Source organism: Macrobrachium rosenbergii, chromosome 13 (genome assembly GCF_040412425.1).
Source record: "Macrobrachium rosenbergii isolate ZJJX-2024 chromosome 13, ASM4041242v1, whole genome shotgun sequence".
Taxonomy (NCBI): domain Eukaryota; kingdom Metazoa; phylum Arthropoda; class Malacostraca; order Decapoda; family Palaemonidae; genus Macrobrachium; species Macrobrachium rosenbergii.
The window spans coordinates 20,086,136-20,106,417 of record NC_089753.1 but is presented as its reverse complement, the minus strand read 5'-3'; the positions used below and the strand labels follow the sequence as shown (position 1 = coordinate 20,106,417).

Here is a 20,282-nt window from a genome sequence, read left to right as displayed (position 1 = left end):
GATTAGTTAGTCTTACTAATAAGACACTTATGCAGCTGCCATTTTTGTGTAAGGAACCGGTGCGATCATGAAAGAAGGGTAGATAGCTGTAGATAGATTGCCCGTAAAACGAACAGATGCAACATATATGCACGTGTCTGTAACACCTGCTGCACAATTGGAGTATCAGGGTGCCGTGTCTGAAAATAGTGTAACTGACACGTTGCAGTATAGCTTTTGTACCTCAGTATTGCTAAACATTGAAGAAGGTATCTGCTAGTTTAGCAGTTATAATGGATGGCAGCCGGGGAAGGGAGTCATGGGCTATATAGCAACACCATCCCAAAATGCAATTCGGGAACGAAAACCACTTTTGTAGCCAGCGATCACACCCAGACATTTTATATTTTATTGATTTTCTTTGTCTTACACGAACGTGAAATTTCTCATTTACATATTAAGCCATAAATATTTTTTAATATCGAATGGTGCACTGCAGGCATTACTTAAGGTTCTTTGCAGCGACCCTTCGGTCCCTAGCTGCAGTCCCTTTCATTCTTTTTACTGTATCCCCGTTCATATTATTTCTTTCTTACTCTCCACCCTCTCCTAATAATTTATTCATAGTGCAAATGCGATGTTTTCCTCGTGTTACACCTTTCAAACCTTTTTCTCTCAGTTTCCTCTTCAGCGCTGAATGACCTCATTTGTCCCAGCGCTTGGCCTATGCCCAAGTTCTATATTATATTCTATTCTAATATCGAATTCAATATACCTTGAGAATAACTAACACCCCAGGAGTCTGGTCTAGAAACAACGATAGACCTAGACTTTGGCTACCCGGCTATCGAATTCACTTCACCTTTGGAATCGCTTACACCGGAGGGGAATTGAGAGCCGAATTAATTATGTCGATCGACTGCTTATCACTGTATCTGAACCACAAGATACTGTTTCGGTATAAAGCGGTATTTGTGACTTGACATTTGGGAGTTATGTATGCACAAACAGAAAATATATTTTATGATGCAAACATTTTGACATGCATTTAACTAGATGAGTACCCAAATCGATTTTGACATAGGCTATGTGGAATTATTAAGTAGGAAAGAACACGAGAACACGGGAACGGGAGGGCCACTTGGTGAATCCTCGTTCTTGTGATGGCTGAACGATTGTCCATGGCGGAAACATTCCTCCGTGCTGTCAGGCGCCGTCGGCATTCATGCCATTTAATGCTTTGTAACGCGTATGTGTCATTAGTATGCGTGAATTGATAACAGAGATCTAGCCAAGTGACGCACTTCTTATTGTTATCCAGTTATTGACGCCCGTTGTAGCCTTCCTGCTAGTGCTCTGTGAAAATAGTTCATTCTCACAAGGTTAGGATCAGCGGCTGTTTCTTTTAATGCCTAGCTTTGGAAATCTACTGCTTCACTTCCCTTAATCAAAACTGCCTTCCTTTATCTGATTGACTATATTTTTCACGTGTTTTTTCCGGCCAGGTCTAAGAAAGGACGTAGATTGGCCGTTCCCTTGGCCTCTTTCCTGAAACAGAAAGGCTCTGGCCTTCGAGTTCAAATAGAAATTTAACAAGTGAGGTTGTAACATATTTATGGGACTGTCTTTTCCAGATATTTCTACATTCCGGAACGATTTTCCCGTTAAATTGTTTTATTAATTAGATTGAGAATATTTTGTTCATAGACTTACGGGCCTTACGTCGTTTGTAAAATTCAATTAAGGTTTTTTTATGCATGAGAGGTTGAAACTTTTCCTCTATTTTAGTGTCGGATCGATATCAGTGCTTCACCGTAGAGCGTTTCTTAAGATCAGAATCTAACTGGGCTGTCTTTGATTTTATCATGTAATTGGGAAAGTATCGATGTTTATGAGGCAGACTTCCATCTTTAGAAATTTAGTTTTTGATGGATAAAGGACAACTTCAGACATTACTGCTCATACTACCCATGATGTGTGTGTGTGTGTGTGTGTGAACGTGTTCGTTTCTGCTGGATCGAATGGTGGTCACTGCCCCTTTTCCAAACCTACGGTCATCACTCATACTTTTGACCCGGAACTAAGGCGACATATACGGAAACCGGTGTTTCCATGGGCTATCCAGTACCCATATGGGTAGATCTATCGCCTTCAGCAGGTAGGTAGCTCAGGATATCCAAGTGTGTGGTCACTGTAGCTTTTGCGGGGAAAAGTTTGAATTCCTCTTCTGCGACAAAAAGTTTGAAGTCCCCTTCTGCGGCAGAAAGTTTGAAGTCCCCTTCTGCGGCAGAAAGTTTGACGTCCCCTCTCCGGCGGAAAGTTTTGAAGTCCCCTTCTGCGGCAGAAAGTTTGAAGTCCCCTTCTGCGGCAGAAAGTTTGACGTCCCCTCCTCAGGCAGAAAGTTTGAAGTCCCCTTCTGCGGCAGAAAGTTTGAAGTCCCCTTCTGCGGCAGAAAGTTTGAAGTCCCCTTCTGCGGCAGAAAGTTTGAAGTCCCCTTCTGCGGCAGAAAGTTTGAAGTCCCCTTCTGCGGCAGAAAGTTTGAAGTCCCCTCTGCGGAGAAAGTTTGAAAATCCCCTTCTGCGGCAGAAAGTTTGAAGTCCCCTTCCTGCGGCAGAAAGTTTGAAGTCCCCTTAGAAAGTTTGAGTCCCTCTGGCGCAGAAAGTTTGATCCCCTTCTGCGGCAGAAAGTTTGAGTCCCCTTCTGCGGGTAGAAAGTTTGACGTCCCCTTCCGCAGAAAGATTTGAAGTCCTTCTGCGCAGAAAGTTTGAAGTCCCCTTCTCCGGCAGAAAGTTTGAAGTCCCCTTCATGCAAAGTTTGAAGTCCCTTCTGCGGCAGAAAGTTTGAAGCCTCTTCTGCAGCAGAAAGTTTGAAGCCCCTTCTGCGCAGAAAGTTTGAAGTTCTGCGGTGCAGAAAGTTTGAAGCCCCCTGCGGCAGAAAGTTTGGAAGCCTCTTCTGCGGCAGAAAGTTTGAAGTCCCTTCTGCGGCAGAAAGTTTGAAGGCCCTTCTGCGGCAGAAAGTTTGAAGTCCCCCTTCTGCGGCAGAAAGTTTGAAGGTCCCTTCTTCAGAAAGTTTATCCCCTCTGCGGCAGAAAGTTTGAAGGCCCCTTCTGGCGGCAGAAAGTTTGAAGTCCCCTTCTGGCGGCAGAAAGTTTGAAGTCCCCTATGCAGAAAGTTTGAAGTCCCTTCTGCAGAAAGTTTGTCCCTTCTTCATGCAGAAAGTTTGAAGGCCCTTCTGCGGCAGAAAGTTTGAAGTCCCCTTCTGGCAGAAAGTTTGAAGGCCCCTTCATGGCAGAAAGTTTGAAGCCCCCTCTGCGGAAAGTTTGAAGTCCCCTTCATGGCAGAAAGTTTGAAGTCCCTTCTGCGGCAGAAAGTTTGAAGGCCCCTTCTGCGGCAGAAAGTTTGAAGCCCCCTTCTGCGGCAGAAAGTTTGAAGGCCCCTTCTGCGGCAGAAAGTTTGAAGCCCCCTTCTGCGGCAGAAAGCTTTGAAGGCCCTTCTGTAGAAAGTTTGAAGCCCCTCTCATGCAGAAAGTTTGAAGGCCCCTTCATGCAGAAAGTTTGAAGCCCCCTTCAGGCAAAGTTTAAGTCCCCTTCTGCAGAAAGTTTGAAGTCCTTCTGCAGAAAGTGTCCCCTTGCAGAAAAGTTTGAACCCCTTCTGCTGCAGAAAGTTTGAAGTCCCCTTCTGCGGCAGAAAGTTTGAAGTCCTTCTGCTGCAGAAAGTTTGAAGTCCCCTTCTGCTGCAGAAAGTTTAAAGCCCCTTCTGCGGCAGAAAAGTTTCCTTCTGCTGCAGAAAGTTTGAAGTCCCCTTCTGCTGCAGAAAGTTTGAAGTCCCCTTCTGCTGCAGAAAGTTTGAAGTCCCCTTCTGCTGCAGAAAGTTTGAAGTCCGCTTCTGCGGCAGAAAGTTTGAAGTCCCCTTCTGCGGCAGAAAGTTTGAATTCCTCTTCAGCAGAAAGTCTGAATTCCTCTCTTGCAGGCCTAATGCGTTTACAGCCATGTCATGTCTACAGTTGGAGATCATGTAGCCACTTATTGTGGTTTTCCTCACGGAAGTATCGTCAATACACTTGCAGTGGAGGCTTAAAGGTTGTAGGCCTTGTTCAGGGTTGACCTGGAGGTAACTACATTGCTAAATCTACCAACACATTCTGTTCTTTAGCCGAAGCTTTTCAACCGCATACAGTTAATTCTCACGCTCAGTACGAAATCCAGACCTTACGAATGTGAGGCATGGGTGAACTAAAAAAAATAATAACAACAACAAATCCAGCCTGTTTCTGGGATTTTCTGAAAAAATGTATGAGTTTTTACTTTTGCTCTGTTGTCTCTTTTAAATGAAAAGTACTCTTTCGTTTATTGGGTTGCCAAGGTATGCGAACGACTTTTCTGTTTAGAGGGTGAATTTTTAATCCAAAACCAGAGGCCTGTTAGTTGTCATTAGTAGCTCTCTCTCTCTCTCTCTCTCTCTCTCTCTCTCTCTCTCTCTCAGGGTCTCTCTCTCAAGGCAGGGCGTAAAATCCCTCTTTGCCTGTGTTTGGCGGGACCTGTGAATCAGATACTTATTCGGATGGTCGACTGTTGTGGGTCGAAGTGTGTATACTCCGTCCAAATATATAACTTTAGGACCTTAACAAATTAATAACAACTTAATCCTCACTCTGTAGGTACTTTCTGTATCTAACTCACTTCCTCTTCCTCACATGTTTACTTCCTGTCGTCTCCCCTCATTCGTTCTTCGTTTTATCGATCCTCCCGAAATCTGTTCCCACATCGACAGGACAGGTGCACATGATGAAGGTATTGGAATGCTTCCTGGGATCAACCGGGGTCCTCTCAGACTTTTCCTCCGTGCATTTATTTTTTCTTTTGTAGTTTTTCTTTTATGTGTGTTTTTACTTCGGAGAGATAGTTTTCTAATGGTTTATTCTGAAATGCAGATAGTTTTTTCATTGTTTAATCTGAAAAGCAAATACCGGTAGTTTTTTATTTAATCCGAAAGGCAAATAGTTTTTTAAATGCTTATTCTGAAAGGCAGATAGTTTTTTCATTGTTTAATCTGAAAGGCAAATAGTTTTTTTTATTTAATTGTTTATTCTGAAAAGCAAATAGTTTTTTAATTGAATTCATGTTTTATTCGTAATTATTTCGATTATCAGTTTGCACTGCGCGGTGGAAAGTCATCTGCTCAAACATGAAGTGTATATGTAATATCCTCTGCCCTAAAATATCTATTCCTGTGGGGGGCGGGGGACGGCCACTTAGTGTCGTCAGTGTACCTCATGTGGTGCACTGTAGGCATTACCTAGGTTCTTTGCAGTGTCCCTTCGGCCCCTATCTGCAACCTCTTTCATTCCTTTTACTGTAGCCCCGTTCACATTCTCTTTCTTTCATCTTTCCACCCTCTCTTAACAGTTGATGCATAGTGCAACTGCGACGTTTTCCTCCTGTTGTACCTTTCATGCCGTTTTACCGTCAGTTTCCATTTCATCTCTGAGTGACCTTATAATTCCCAGCGCTTGGATTTTGGTTCAAATTCTATATCCCATTCCATTCCTAAAATGTCCCGTCTCTCTCAGTGTTTCTCGGTCTTTCTCAACCTCTTAATGGGCGGCTATGTTGGACAGGCAGGGCAGAAAACAGGAACTACCTTAATACCCCGGACTTTCTTGTATCTCAATTCAGATGTTATAGTTCATTTGTTCTTCTGTTTACTTTATGATGACTGCTTCCGTAAATCCCAACTTTAATTTCATTCAACTGATTATTTTATAGTATTCAACCTGGGTCTCTGACAGGGGTAAACTAGTCTGGCTGGGCATCAGCCGGATGACACGGAGAGCGTTTGTATAGATAAACAAGTGTTATATGTGAAGAACTAATGGATTATGTAATTAGGGGGTGGTTGCGTTGATTCATCCTTGTTGATGTATCGAAATTCTCTCTCTCTCTCTCTCTTCTCTCTCTCTCTCTCTCTCTCTCTCTCTCTCTCTCTCTCTCTCTCATTAAGTGCCATGTTGCTTGACCCCTGTAGTAATTTAACTATATTTGTAATTCTCTCTCTCTCTCTCTCTCTCTCTCTCTCTCTCTCTCTCTCATTAAGTGCCATGTTGCTTGACCCCTTGTTAATTTAACTGTATTTGTAATTTTCTCTCTCTCTCTCTCTCTCTCTCTCTCTCTCTCTCTCTCTCTCTGTTAAGTGCCATGTTACTTGACCCCTTGTTAATTTAACTGTATTTGTAATTCTCTCTCTCTCTCTCTCTCTCTCTCTCTCTCTCTCTCTCTCTCTCTCTCTCTCTCTCTCTCTCTCTCTCTCTCTCTCTCTGTTAAGTACCATGTTGCTTGACCACTTGTTAATTTCACCATATTTGTAATTGTCTCTCTCTCTCTCTCTCTCTCTCTCTCTCTCTCTCTCTCTCTCTCTCTCTCTCTCTCTCTCTCTCTATCACTTAGCTTGGCCTTTTTGGCTTGATGCCACTTCCATGTACCCAAGGGTGGAGAGAGAGAGAGAAAGAGAGGGAGAGAGAGACTGCATCTTGAAAACAGGAGCCGTTGTCGGTGGTCCTGGCTGCTCTCTCTCTCTCTCTCTCTCTCTGGTATCTGCCCCGGATGTTGGTAACGGTTGCGTGCAGCTGTCTGAAGAGGGGGCTGGGCCAACGGCGCCTTTTTCGGGGTAGCACTAGTGGCCCCACCCTTCCCCATCCCCAGTTTATGACTTGTTTGTTCTTGGTATTGGTTTCTGCTCTCGTATTCCGGCTCAGAATGATCTTCCTTTATTCTGCTATCTCATGTTTGTTTACGGTTTTGGTGTATACCCTGTGGTCACCATTTCCCCGAGATTTATTTTTGCTAATGTATATTGTACTGCATGTTGTTTAGCTGTTGTTTGACATTCGACCTTAGAAATTGTCTGCCTGCATTTTATGAATAAGGTTATGACCTGCTATGTATAATACATTATTATTAGTATTATTTTTATTATTATTATTATTATTATTATTATTATTATTATTATTATTACCGTAAACATCTTGCTAATAGATATTGTAGTGTGTTTGCAATATGTTTTTATAAGCTATGAGCTGGATTAAAGTATATTACTTAGAATTTCACCCATGCTTTATATTGTCTATCATCTCATCATCCTTGCTTGTTTTTTGTGACCCTGGTGTCGGCCCTCATTCACTTTTTATCAGCCTGACGCCTTATATATTTGTCAGTTAGCAGCTTATAGTTTTTTTTTCGTTTTGAATAACTTGTTCTTCCGAGCCACGATACTCTGGAATAGATCTCCAATTTCTTCAGAGTTTCTCAAGTTTCCACATCCTTTTAGTTCTTGGAGTAGCTCATAAATAGTCAGAGTGCCTCGTGGTCATTCTGAAGCCAGCTATGATAGATTGGTCTATAATTTGCTTGCCAACAGCTGTGGTCATAATCTCTGCTGTTGGACTCTTGCTGACACTACACTAACGTCTCAGCGACTGTGGTCAAGATTTGCCGTTGTTTGTCGTTTGTTGACATTGCTCACTCTCCTAAGAATTCAACACTTTACACTTATCGGTTATAAATGTTTTTTCCCATTTACCACCTGATTTCTGCGTTTACATATTCCATCCAAGCAGATAGTGAGAGGTAATTTGAGTAGCGAATTTCAAGGCGAGGAACAGGGAAAGCGTATTTTTACATTTTGTTTTTACTCTCACCACTACATTGGCACTACATTGGCACAAGAGTGGTGCCGAAACTTTAACATAAAGATTTAATAACATGCTTCGGATGTCCCTCGATTTAATAACATGCTTCGGTTGTCCCCCGATCTGAAATTTATCAGAGTACGGAGACATCCCAGTTAAGAGATAAATTGAAAATAAGCCTTACGAGAACTCATGACAAAGGTGAGGTGGCTGCATTGAAAATTAAAATGGCAGTGTTTGAACGATGTGGCTGTATTAAACGGATGACATTTTGGTCACAGCGACCATTTTCAACAAGTGTTATTGTAAATCTGAATGACTTGTAGTAATTCATAAGGTTGCATTTGAAGAACTGGGTTTGGGTCATCCCGGGAAGCAATAAAACCGTTGTTGAGAGCGGTGGTCTTTTGTTATCTGGTCGAAACAGATCCTCGTCTCTGCGGTCGGTTCATGAGGCTCTCCGGCTCGTTTCACTCTCGTCATTTGAGAAGGCAGGCTCATTTTTGTTACTCGGTGTTGCCCGCTCATTTCACTGGCCGCCTCGTATTTGTTGTCATTAGTCAAGTCTGAGGTCAAGTTACGTGGTGCAATGCTTGATTTTTTTTTTTTTTTTTTTTTTTTTGAGAGATAATTGGCCTTGTGTTCGATGACATGTGGAAATGCACGTTCAAGAATTAGCCCAACTTAAAGGTATATTAATCCAAAAGTATTAAAACAAGTATTCAAGAAAGTTGTATGCAGTCTGTTTTGGAATTGTTATGATTTTTAATATTTTTACTATTCTCAACAGTATTAACTGCCGTTACGAGTATTATGAATACGATTTTGAATGGTACTTCAACAAGGTGTGGATCTTGCCCGTTATCATTTTTATCATTTTATCTCTTGTATCTAGGTAGTGTGTATTGTATTGTCTCTACTTTTTATATTCCATGTATGTGGCCCTTTGCTGAAATGAAGAATATTATTATTATTATTATTATTATTATTATTATTATTATTATTATTATTATTATTATTATAAAGTGGGGTAGTCTGACTGACCGATTGCCGGGCCTCAAGAAATAACTATATATGATGATGAGCACGGTAAACGTGGTGCTGGATTTCAATTATTTCCCCTTGACTAGTGGAGACGAGAGAGAGAGAGAGAGAGAGAGAGAGAGAGAGAGAGAGAGAGAGAATGGTTTCACCGTCGTAGGGTGAGGATTACCTCGTCGACGGCCTCCCATTTTAATGGTATACATTATGGAGAGAGAGAGAGAAGTGGACTATACACCAGGTACTTCATATAATTAACCTTGTAAGCCAAAAGACGCGTCCATGTGGCTCCTTTCCTCTCCTTTTCCAGAGGATCGAACGCGCTTGTCTATCTCTGCGGTAAGCCGATTGTGGCACCATTGCGCCAGAAAGAGAAAAATAAATTATCTTTTGCAGGGGGCTTGTCACAAAAGGCGACAGAGTCTTGACGTCAAAACATCAAAAGACCTTTTTACATTCGGAATATGTCAAGAACGCTCTCAAGGGTAGAGACACCAGTATAAATATATATATCAGAGTTGAAGACCTTTCCGTGTTCCAGATTCCGATATCCTGCCCTCGTACGGTTAAGGAAGTGTGATGATCGTCAGTTTGACGTCTTGGGGTCGTTTTCGATAGTTATTTATTTTTCATTTTTATTCTTCTGTGGAACTTGTGTGAAAGGACGGATTATGAAAGCCTCGGCATTTCTTTATGAAAAGGACATTTTGGCTTAAACCGTTGCTCTCAAGTTTGCAGCCCCCTCCCCCTCTCTCTCTCTCTCTCTCTCTCTCTCTCCATTTCCATTTAACTCGTTTTGTCCCTGAGTATATCCATTGATTATGAACTTCAAGTAACACCTCAGACTACTCCCTCAACACAAGAAAGTAGAGATAAATAACTTAAAAAGCTAAATAACATTATTGCAATACATTTTAATAGATACACTCGAGCCGTAATAACTTGCCCCTGCCGGGAAATGACATAACGCCGGTGCTGAGATTATATATACCTCCGGTGTCGTTCTGTAATGTAATGGAAGTGTGGAATACCAGCGCGATTACTTCACTCATCCCCCGGATAAGAGTTTTAACTAAACCTCACTTGGCAGTACCAGTTTGTTGGGACGGTTCTGTGAAAGCTGCGTTTCGACTCGTAATAAATAGCTGTTTACAGTAACTCGGGGTGGCTCCAGATAAAAAGCAAGAGAAGGGTTATATTCACGTTCATGCTTTCGAACTGCTGATGCGTTTGTGAACCCCCTGGGCAGAAAACTTTAAGAATGTTAGTAAAATATTAGCTTTATTTATTTATTCATTTATTCTTTTGCAGCTACAGAGAAGGTTCATCAGTAGAGCGAGATTGCATGCAAATGAGAAGTGATTGGCCAATGGTTTCATGTGTATATATTTGTATGTATGTATGTATATATATATATATATATATATATATATATATATATATATATATATATATATATATATATATTACTATATATTTATATATCTTTATGTATATGTATGTATGATCATGCATGATACACAAATAACAGCTATGATAATTATTAATACAGTGTTATTTTTTGTTGAACTGAAATATTAAAAAGGAATCAATTTAGGTGCTGTAGAAATGTTAATGGTGTTTCTGCTTAATATTTCGTATTTGTACTCTATAATTGTATACAGTATGAAATATAACTGTATGTTTTTTTTTTCAACCTCTTTCTCTCGCTCTCTCTTACACATAACCTTGCACGCGCTCATGATTTAATGATAAGGCGTCAACTGGCGAACGATTACCTTTTGACTAGCCTAAGTGGCACCGTGACTTGCAAAAACATCGTTGCAAAGAGGATTTAACTTGTCTTCTCGAATTATGGCTCTACTTCTTCACCGACTAGGCCTCAATTCACCGTTTCTAACGGCGTCTCAGCTTTTTAATGGATGAGTAGAAGTTTCTTCGGTATGTGTGTATATTATATATTGGTCTGTTTAAGGCTTTATCTTAACGTATTAGACTGCTCTCTCTCTCTCTCTATCTCTATATCTCTATATATATCTCTCTCTCTCATATGTATGTTATATATATATATATATATATATATATATATATATATATATATATATATATATATATATATATATATATATATATATATATATATATATATATATATATATATATATAAATATATATATATATAAAGCTTTCTAGGACAAACAGTCCTCATTGTTAAGTATCCGACAAATCCGGACAATGAGGACTGTTTGTCCTAGAACTTGTAACTTTTTAAAATACTATTAGATACATCCAGTTTGGAATGAGGTCCTCAGTTATAATTGTACAACAGAACAATTGTGTATGATAAAAAAATAATATATATGTATATATATATACACATACATATATATGTGTGTATATGTACTGTATGTATATATACATATATATATATATATATATATATTATATATATATATATATATATATATTTATATATATATATATATTACAGTACAGTACACATACATATGTATAGTATGTATATATATATATAACATATTATATATATATAATATATATATATATTTATTTATTTATTTATTTATTTATTTATATACATATATATTAAATCATACACAATTGTTCTGTCAGCACAATTACTAACAGGACAATTCAAACTGATGGTATCTAGTGGAGATATTTATTTTGTATATATATGTATGTATGTAAAGTTTATTACATATACACAATCCGGACAATGAGGACTGTTTGTCCTAGGAAACTTGTAATATATTTTCTGAATATAAATATATATATATATATATATATATATATATATATATATATATATATATATATATATACATATATTGTATTTATAACAGAGATTGTCCGGATTGTCCGATACTTAGAATGAGGACTGTTTGCCCTAGAAAGCTTGTTATATATGAGAGAGAGAGAGCGTTAGAGAGAGAGAGCAGTCTAATACGTTAAGATAAAGCTTAAACAGACTAAGGACGTGTCCTATGATTTCCCGGTGGTCGATGAGATTTCTCTCTATGGGAAGCCCAGCATTAGAATAGCAAAGCCATGCAAAAACAGCATCAACTAAAGGGAAGAAAGCCAAGGGAAGCTAATTCCGTTCGCCAAAGGATCTGTCTGAGCATTGATAGATTTCTGACAGGAGGAAATGTGTAGGGGGTGACATGATAAGGTTGCTTTGTAGTATAGAACTCTCTCTCTCTCTCTGTCTCTACGTGTGTGATTATCTATTGAAATATGTGTGCGCTCGCGTGCGTGTTTATCTAATAAAGTATATACAGCCTGGTCGATCATCTGATTGTCTTTGCTGCTAAAATTGCGACTAATTTTTCCCCTACTATTATGATTCATTATGATTTCATCAACAAAAAGGACAGTTTATCTTAATATTTATAACTGTATCGCGTTTTCCTGTCCGCTACATGTCTCTGACCTCCTTTTGACCACTGATTGAAATGCAGTAAATTTTTATGATTATATTGCCCCGATCGGGGAAGGGCAGTTGATGTGACAGGCACGGCAGATAAGAGGCGGCACAGGCGTGCAATACAATTGATGGGCAATAGCGCAACACTGGTGCTGCGTCATTTTGTACTCGGGTGAAGTCTGTGATTATTACCTCTGGGGTGGGCTGGAGGCGGGGTGGGGTACGTTGCTGTAAGCTACATAGTGAGTTGGTAAAATGATTGCATACTTAAAGGTTAGAGGATTATCTGGTCGAAGCCTGAGATATGAATGTTTAATTAAATGGCATTCTTTAGAGAGAGATTAGTTCTCATATAATCTAGTTAGGCCTGAGATTTCTCTCTCTCTCTCTCTCTCTCTCTCTCTCTCTCTCTCTTGTTGTATTGGAGTTCGAGCTGTCGTATCATTCAGGTTAGAAAAAAAAATATGGATGGACCATTCAACACTGGTGAGTGGTAGGGGCGTACAGTTAATTGCTTGCATTAACATGCTGGGTATCAGATGCACGACGCCGTGAGTCTCTCTCTCTCTCTCTCTCTCTCTTATTTACGTTTTATTAATGAAAAATACCTTTTTTTTTTACCAACATAACAACTCTACACTTAGTGTGTTTTATATAGTTATTTTCATTAGTGGAATGTATTTCCATTAGAGGGATGTATTTCCATTAGTGGAATGTATTTCCATTAGTGGAATGTATTTCCATTAGAGGAATGTATTTCCATTAGTGGAATGTATTTCCAGTAGTGGAATGTATTTCCATTAGTGGAATGTATTTCCATTAGAGGAATGTATTTCCATTAGTGGAATGTATTTCCATTAGAGGAATGTATTTCCATTAGAGGAATGTATTTCCATTAGAGGAATGTATTTCCATTAGAGGAATGTATTTCCATTAGTGGAATGTATTTCCATTAGTGGAATGTATTTCCATTAGAGGAATGTATTTCCGTTAGTGGAATATTGCTATTCATGTCTGTTGGCCTATGGTCTCATTGTGTCCCTTTGCCGCTAGCATCTAATTCCCTAATTCATGGATTTTATTATTTAACTGGGATGAAGTTGCAAGCCCCACGTCCTTGTCCCTTCAGACAATCTGCGGAGCGAACAATAACCGCCGAGATTTAAATGGTACAAGTATTAATGGGTATGGTCAGTTCTTGGAGAGGTGACCATCGACGATGCGAGACGCCATTAAAACTAGTTTTCAGAGGTGGTTCTCATGTGACAAATGGCCGATACGTAAAAAGTTCGTGAGATAAATTTGGACATGTTTGGTCATGTTCCTAACAGATTTATTTGGAGACACACCGGGAAGGTCCTTATTTTAATTTTATTTATTTTTTGAAAGCTTCCACACATTGCAAATATATATGAAAAGATGAAAAAAGGATTTAAGTTAAGGTACGAGTCCGAAAATACATTTATTATTATTATTATTATTATTATTATTATTATTATTATTATTATTATTATTATTATTATTATTATTATTATTTATTATTATTATTTAGGACGATGATGAAGAACCTATTCACATGGAACAAGCCCTCAGGAGCCATTGACTTGAAATTCAAGCTTCCAAAGAATATGGTCCTCATTAGGAAGTAAGAGAAACTAAAGGGAAATACTGAAAAGAAAACACAGAGTAATAATTTGATGAATTGATAAAAATGTATTAACATGCAAGGAGAATAGCATTGAACAGCTTGAAGTTTCAGTTGACCGACATCCTGTGGAAGGCTGTTCCACAGTCCAACGGTGTGAGGGATAAAGTACCTCTGGAACTGAGAAGTTCGACAGCGAGGCACATTTACTGTATATTGGTGTTGCTGTTCACCGAATCTGGTTGCTCTCGGCATCAGTTGTGAATGTAAAAGATCTCTGTTAAAATACAACTTATGAAAAAGTGACTAACAAGTGACCACCCGTCGATAGTCCAAGTCATAACTGCTACTATTAGGAAACAGAAACCTACCACCACGAACCACTGTACCTTAAAGAGAATCTCTGGCAGAAGCAGACATCCATACCGGAGAACAGCATTCTAATAACCTAAAACAGGTTGCATTGATTTTATCACAGTTATAAATATATGAGGCCTTACGAACAATACCTAGGAAAAGATTGAACGAGTTGGTAACGCTATACAAAAGCGTCTCTCTAACTCACCAGCATCTCCGTTAGTCATGCGGGTACACAGATCTTTACTTTTTCGGTGGAATGTTATTTGTTTTCCTTTACGTTTCTCTGTAATATTCTTTTCATTTACTTTTTCTCTATTGTTATTTTTTACATTTACTTTTTCTCTGTAATGTTATTTTCTTCCTTTACATTTCTATGTTCTTTTTAATGTTTATTTTCTCTGTAATGCAATTATTTACCCTTTACTTTTTCTCTGTAATGTCATTTTCTTCCTTTACTTTTCTCTGTAATGTTAAATTTTTATTTATGTTTCTCTCTAATGTAATTATTTCCATTTCTTTTTTCTCTGTAATGCTATTTTTCTCCTTGACTTTTTCGCTGGAATGTCATTTTTTCATCTACTCATTCGTAATGCATCAGTAATGAACTGAAGGGCATTGGTCATTTGGCGTGGATTTTATAATAGAAGAAAGGGGTAACTTGTGAGTTGAGTAACTAGTAATCTGTCAGTCTAAGCGGATCAAGCTGAAGCGAGGTGCCACGATCGAGTGATACTGAATAAGTTACCGAATAAGACGGTGTGATTTTGCCGTGATGTTGGTCGCATTTTTAGGGGTTGATCAAAATGAATGGCCGTGACTAAGCAGCGTGGGAATTTAATACGGCTTACACAAGTTATTTACATGTTATTTACACATGAATGCCTAAGTAGTCCCACTGAAGAAGCTGTTAAGTGGGCTTTGGAGTGGGCTCCATTGACGCTTCTCTTGAGGATAAGGAGTAGAATCGTAAGCTACCTTCTCCCCCCCTTGGGAAGCGTACGTGTATCCATGTTAGTATTTTGTGATATTAAAACGTATTTATTGACTTGAGATGAGGTTCTCGAGTTTAGTAGTCGCGGATGATATTTTTGAAGTATGTCTTAGTCTGTGTAGTAGAATTAATAAGTATTTGCTGTTAGAATATGGCGTATTCGTATTGTATCAGATGTCATCAACAACTCTGGCGAAGGAACAAAATTTTTCCCCATTTTTTAAGAGATTAGATAATTAACTTGTAATCTTTTGTTTGCTGTCAGATTATTGCGCATTCATATTGTATCAGAGTTTATCACCAACTCGGCAGAAAGGAATGCCGTTTTTTACAGTTTAAAAATATTTGGCAATTGTAATTTTTTGTGTACAAATTTATACAAGTAATTTTTGAACAAATAATTTTTTTACAATTTATTTTTAACAAATGTTTTGTTTACAAATAATTTTTATTTTTATTTTTACAAATGCTGCTGTACTGAAACCTTCATCTTCACCGCGCATGCTCATTTCCTGGAGTGTCGTCATGTTTTCTTGTACATGTGACTTCTTCTTCTTCTTCTTCTTCTTCTTCTTCTCCCTCTCGCTCTCTTTCTCTCCCGTTCCCTTCCGACGACGCAACTCGATACGGCGCAGAAAGCATGAAGACGAGAAGGAACGAACAGATAAGAAGCAGACCGACGGTAACCGGGATGCAAGGGTGAGAAAGAATGGGAAGCGGAAGAATTAGAGGAGAACCGAATGAAGTTTTGAGAACGCATGGAAGAGGAGTGACAGGAGGAAACGAGCACAGACACAAAAAGGAAGATATAATTGGACAAGGGAAGAAATGTGTTAAAAGATGCGTCTGAGAGAGAGAGAGAGAGAGAGAGAGAGAGAGAGAGAGAGAGAGAGATTGTGGAGGGGGGAACGAACCAATACCCCAGAAGAAGAAATAATTGGACAAGGGAAGAAATATGTTAGAAGTGCCGTCTGAGAGAGAGAGAGAGAGAGAGAGAGAGAGAGAGAGAGAGAGAGAGAGAGGGGGGGGAGGGGGAAGGAACGAACACACCCCAGAAGAAAGAAATAATTGAATAATTGGACAAGGGAAGAAAAACATTTATGTTAAAAAGTGCCGTCTGAGAGAGAGAGAGAGCGGAAACGAACACAGACACAAGAAGGAAGAAATTAGTTGGCGAAGGGAAGAAATATGTTAAAATGCCAGAGAGAGAGAGAGAGAGAGAGAGAGAGAGAGAGAGAGAGAGAGAGAGAGAGAGAGAGAGAGCGGAACAACCACCCAGAATACCATGACGAGTTCACAGTTCAGATTACATACCTCAACTCATTACGTAAACTACATGAAAAAGAGACTCGTGATGGTCTGATGAACGTTAGTCATGTATTCCTTGACCTTCGCATAGTTCACAGAACAATAAATAAAGTAAGATAAGTTAAATAAAGGATAGAATAAACGTAAAATGAAGACTCGCAAACTGCGAAAGGCAAGGTAAAATATCAAGCGAATATATAATGAACAAATACGTTCAATCAGGAGAGGGCGAGATAGTTCATTACACTATGCATAACCCACATTATTTATGATCCCTTAGGAACGTGACTGTTAACATGGGGCAGTTCGTAAATAATAATAATATTAATAATAATAATAATAATGATAAATATATTTGGTGAATTCTAAGGTAGGCAGTTCAATAAAATTAACCTAAAACTAAAAATATTTTGACTCAAGATTTAGGGCTTTGTGGTGGAACTATTGAAGCTTTAATCATGACATAATAAGGGAATAGGCAGAATTATTTCAAAATTACTTTATCGTAAATCTTCCGGACAAAAGCCGTGGGTCACCTGTGAAGTCCAGATCTGAAGACTTCTGAATTTCCTGAATTGGGTCTATAGAAGACGATGCATTCGTCCTTCTTATCTCATCTCATCCTCTTTTAATTTACCTTTTTAGAAAACGATTGTGCCGGCTTTGTCGGTCCGTCCGCACTTTTTTCTGTCCGCACTTTTTCTGTCCGCCCTCAGATCTTAAAAACTACTGAGGGTAGAGGGCTGCAAATTGGTATGTTGATCATCCACCTTCCAATCAACTAACATAACAAATTGCAGCCCTCTAGCCTCAGAAGTTTTTATTTTATTTAAGGTTAAAGTTATCCATAATCGTGCTTCTGGTAACGATGTCGGATAGGCCACCACCGGGCCATGGTTAAAGTTTCATGGGCCTCGGGTCACAGCATTATACTGAGGCCACCGCAAGATAGACCTATTTTCGGTGGCTTTCATTATACGCTGTAGCGGCTGTACAGAAAATTCGATTGCGCCGAAGAAACTTAATGCGCATTTTTTACTTGTTTAATCAGTATATCACAAAAGCTGTTCCACTACCCGAGTTGATGTGGACCCTGTGACTAAGCATGCCCAAATCGAACATGTTTAAACTGCTCTCTAAACGAAATTTCCCACAGATCTTCAGATCTGTTACAAAAAATCGTAAATAGCTCTACAGAATCCCTGCAGCAGTGACACCCATCCTTTGCAGCCTTCCTTTTGATAAGAGGAAATAAACAAAACTCTACAGCATCACGGTTTCAGCAGAGGGCATTGACCTTAACGACCGACCTTTTATTGATGACATCATGCTGCCAGAGTCGACCTAGTCACCACAACCAGGAGCAGATTGCGCGTTTCTGTTCCAAGTTGCTCGTTTGTCCAGCTGTCTGTAAATTAAGTTTTCCTTCCCTTTAACTGGGAGATGCTTCAGCCGCTGTGTCGCAGTGCGGTGGCCCTATTTGGGATGGGGAATTGATTGCAGTCTGGGGTCCTCCGTAGGGGGGAAGTGCCGTCAGTGCAGCCACGTAAAATAAGTGTAATCCTTCGGGCCAGCCCTAGGAGAGCTGTTAATCAGCTCAGTGGTCTGGTAAAACTAAGCTATACTTACTTTTTACCTCATGCAGTGTACTGTGCGCATTACTTAAAGTTCTTTGCAGCGCCCCTGCAGCCCATTTGATTCCTTTTACAGTACCTCCGTTCATTTTCTCTTCCTTCCATCTTACTTTTCACCCACTCCTAACAATTGTTTCTTAGTGCAACAGTGAGGCTTTCCTCCTGTTACACCTTTCAAACCTTTTTACTGTCAATATCCGTTTCAGCGTTGAGTGACCTCTTAGGTCTCAGCGCTTGACCTTTGGCCTAAATTCTATATTCTATTCTATTCAATCCGGGGTCAGGTTTGGTCTAAGTGGAAGTAATTTTCAGGTAATTTTTAGGCGCTTTGTGTCGTAGGCCTTCGTTTACAGGCAAGCAGTTTTTTTTTTTTCATAGGCCTGAAGAAAACAAGAAATATGGTGGAAATAAGAGCAAAGGGGCTTAACCACGAAGATAGCCACAAACCTTTATGTTTTAAAGGAATGAAGGTTAAAGAGGCAGGAAGTGAAATCTAAAGGCGGAAGGAAAGAAAGTAGTTGAACCTTGTTTTCCTTAAAGGATTACCGATTTCCGTATGGTAGCCTAAATGGAGAAAACCTCTGTAGGAGGGTAGTGCCGTCAGTGCACCTCATGCGGTGCACTGTGGGCATTGCTTGAGGTTCTTTGCAGCGTCCCTTCGGTCCCGAGCTGCAACCCCTTTCATTCCTGTTACTGTACCTCCGTTTATATTCTCTTCCATATTACTTTCCACCCTCTCCTAACAATTGATTCTTAGTGCAGCTGCGAGGTTTTCCTCCTGTTACACCTTTCAAACCTTTTTGCTCTCAATTTCAATTTCAGCGCTGAGTGACCTCATAGGTACCAGCTCTTGTCCTTTGGCTGAATCCTACATTCTGTTCTATTCTAAATGGGAAAAAGGATGTCGTGACGGGTGTTACGAGGCCGCTTGGGAAGGGGAGGAATTGTACCCTAGAGCTCAGTGGAACAGTGATCGAAATAATACCTGTAGAAGAGATGAAGGGTATCGAAAAATGGTGTTGCTCTTCAGTCACGTTCTGACGTTTTTCTTTTTCTAATAGTTCCTTGATTAATTGAAGATGGTTATTTGTAGCTTTACTTTTCCTTGAGGGTTATGGGAGACCTTTCAGTTGTTGGGCTTGTTGCTTGCTTTGTTAGGCAGTTCTCATTTCGGCTCTAGTAACCACCACTTTGGAGGCTGAGAACTGGAGTCTCTGTGCTTTGTATCTTGAATTTTACAAGGTTTACCTCGACAAATTGTTTCTTTTCACTTTCTTCCAACAGGCTTGATCCCCCACCCCTTCCCTCCCCCACTCTCAAACGGTCATGCTAGAACATGACTGTAATTATCGCTCCTTTCGTCGTTGACAGTTGAAGAAAGTCCAGATGTAAAAATAAGACATTTTCATAAACGTTGAATGACACTGACGCACGTCTTACGATGTTCACATGTGTGCTCGATTCACTTTTTAATCAGTATTTTCGGTTCGGTTATAATTAACCATGCCGAATGATAAAGTAATGCGGGTACTGCTGTAGTGGCTTCATGACTCCAGGTGTAGATGTTGGGGCGTTTCATCATCGGGGAAAATAGGGCAGATCTCAGCTTGTGCCGCTTTTCCTTGAAAGCTGACTCGTCAGTGTTGAAGCGTTTGTTTTATAAGTGTTATATTTCCTTGATCAAAATATTTAGTATTCAAGTGTTCTGTTTTCTTTCTTTTCAGGTATGTTTAGATGGTACCTCTGTGTCGGAATTTGCTGGGCTGTAGGTAAGTAGGGAATCTCTCTCTCTCTCTCTCTCTCTCTCTCTCTCTCTCTCTCTCTCTCTCTCTCTCTCTCTCTCTCTCTCCCAGTTATGAAACTTCACAGAATTGGTGAATCCTGTTTGCATTTAGTACTGGTCCGCCCAACCATGCTAATTTTTCAGGTCTTTGTAATCAATTCAAGTCGAGTTCACTAATCTCAGATCTGACCAGAATTGGCATTGAGAAGTATGTATAATGTAGATCCCCGTAAATGGGTAGTGCCGTCAGTGCACCTCACGTGGTGCATCGTAGGCATTACTTACGGATGTTTGCAGCGTCCCTTGGGCCCTTAGCTGCAACTCTGTTATTCCTTTTACTTTAACTTCGTACACATTCTTTCTTCCATATGACTTTCCACCTTCCTTAACAGTTATTTCATAGTGCAACT

The 20,282-nt window shown here is 39.6% G+C and overlaps 1 protein-coding gene across 3 annotated transcripts in view; it reads left to right on the top strand.

Annotated features, from left to right (window-relative positions):
- The window catches only part of Clic (chloride intracellular channel protein 5), a 106,347-nt gene that overhangs the window by 27,656 nt on the left and 58,409 nt on the right, over positions 1-20,282 (top strand). The window contains exon 1 of one of the 3 annotated variants that reach the window (XM_067114391.1): positions 19,815-19,858. The exons of the other annotated variants lie outside the window; for them this stretch is intronic. The gene's annotated coding sequence lies outside the window, so the exon portion shown is untranslated. Of the gene's footprint in view, positions 1-19,814; positions 19,859-20,282 lie in introns of those variants that run through there. 3 annotated transcript variants of the gene reach the window in all.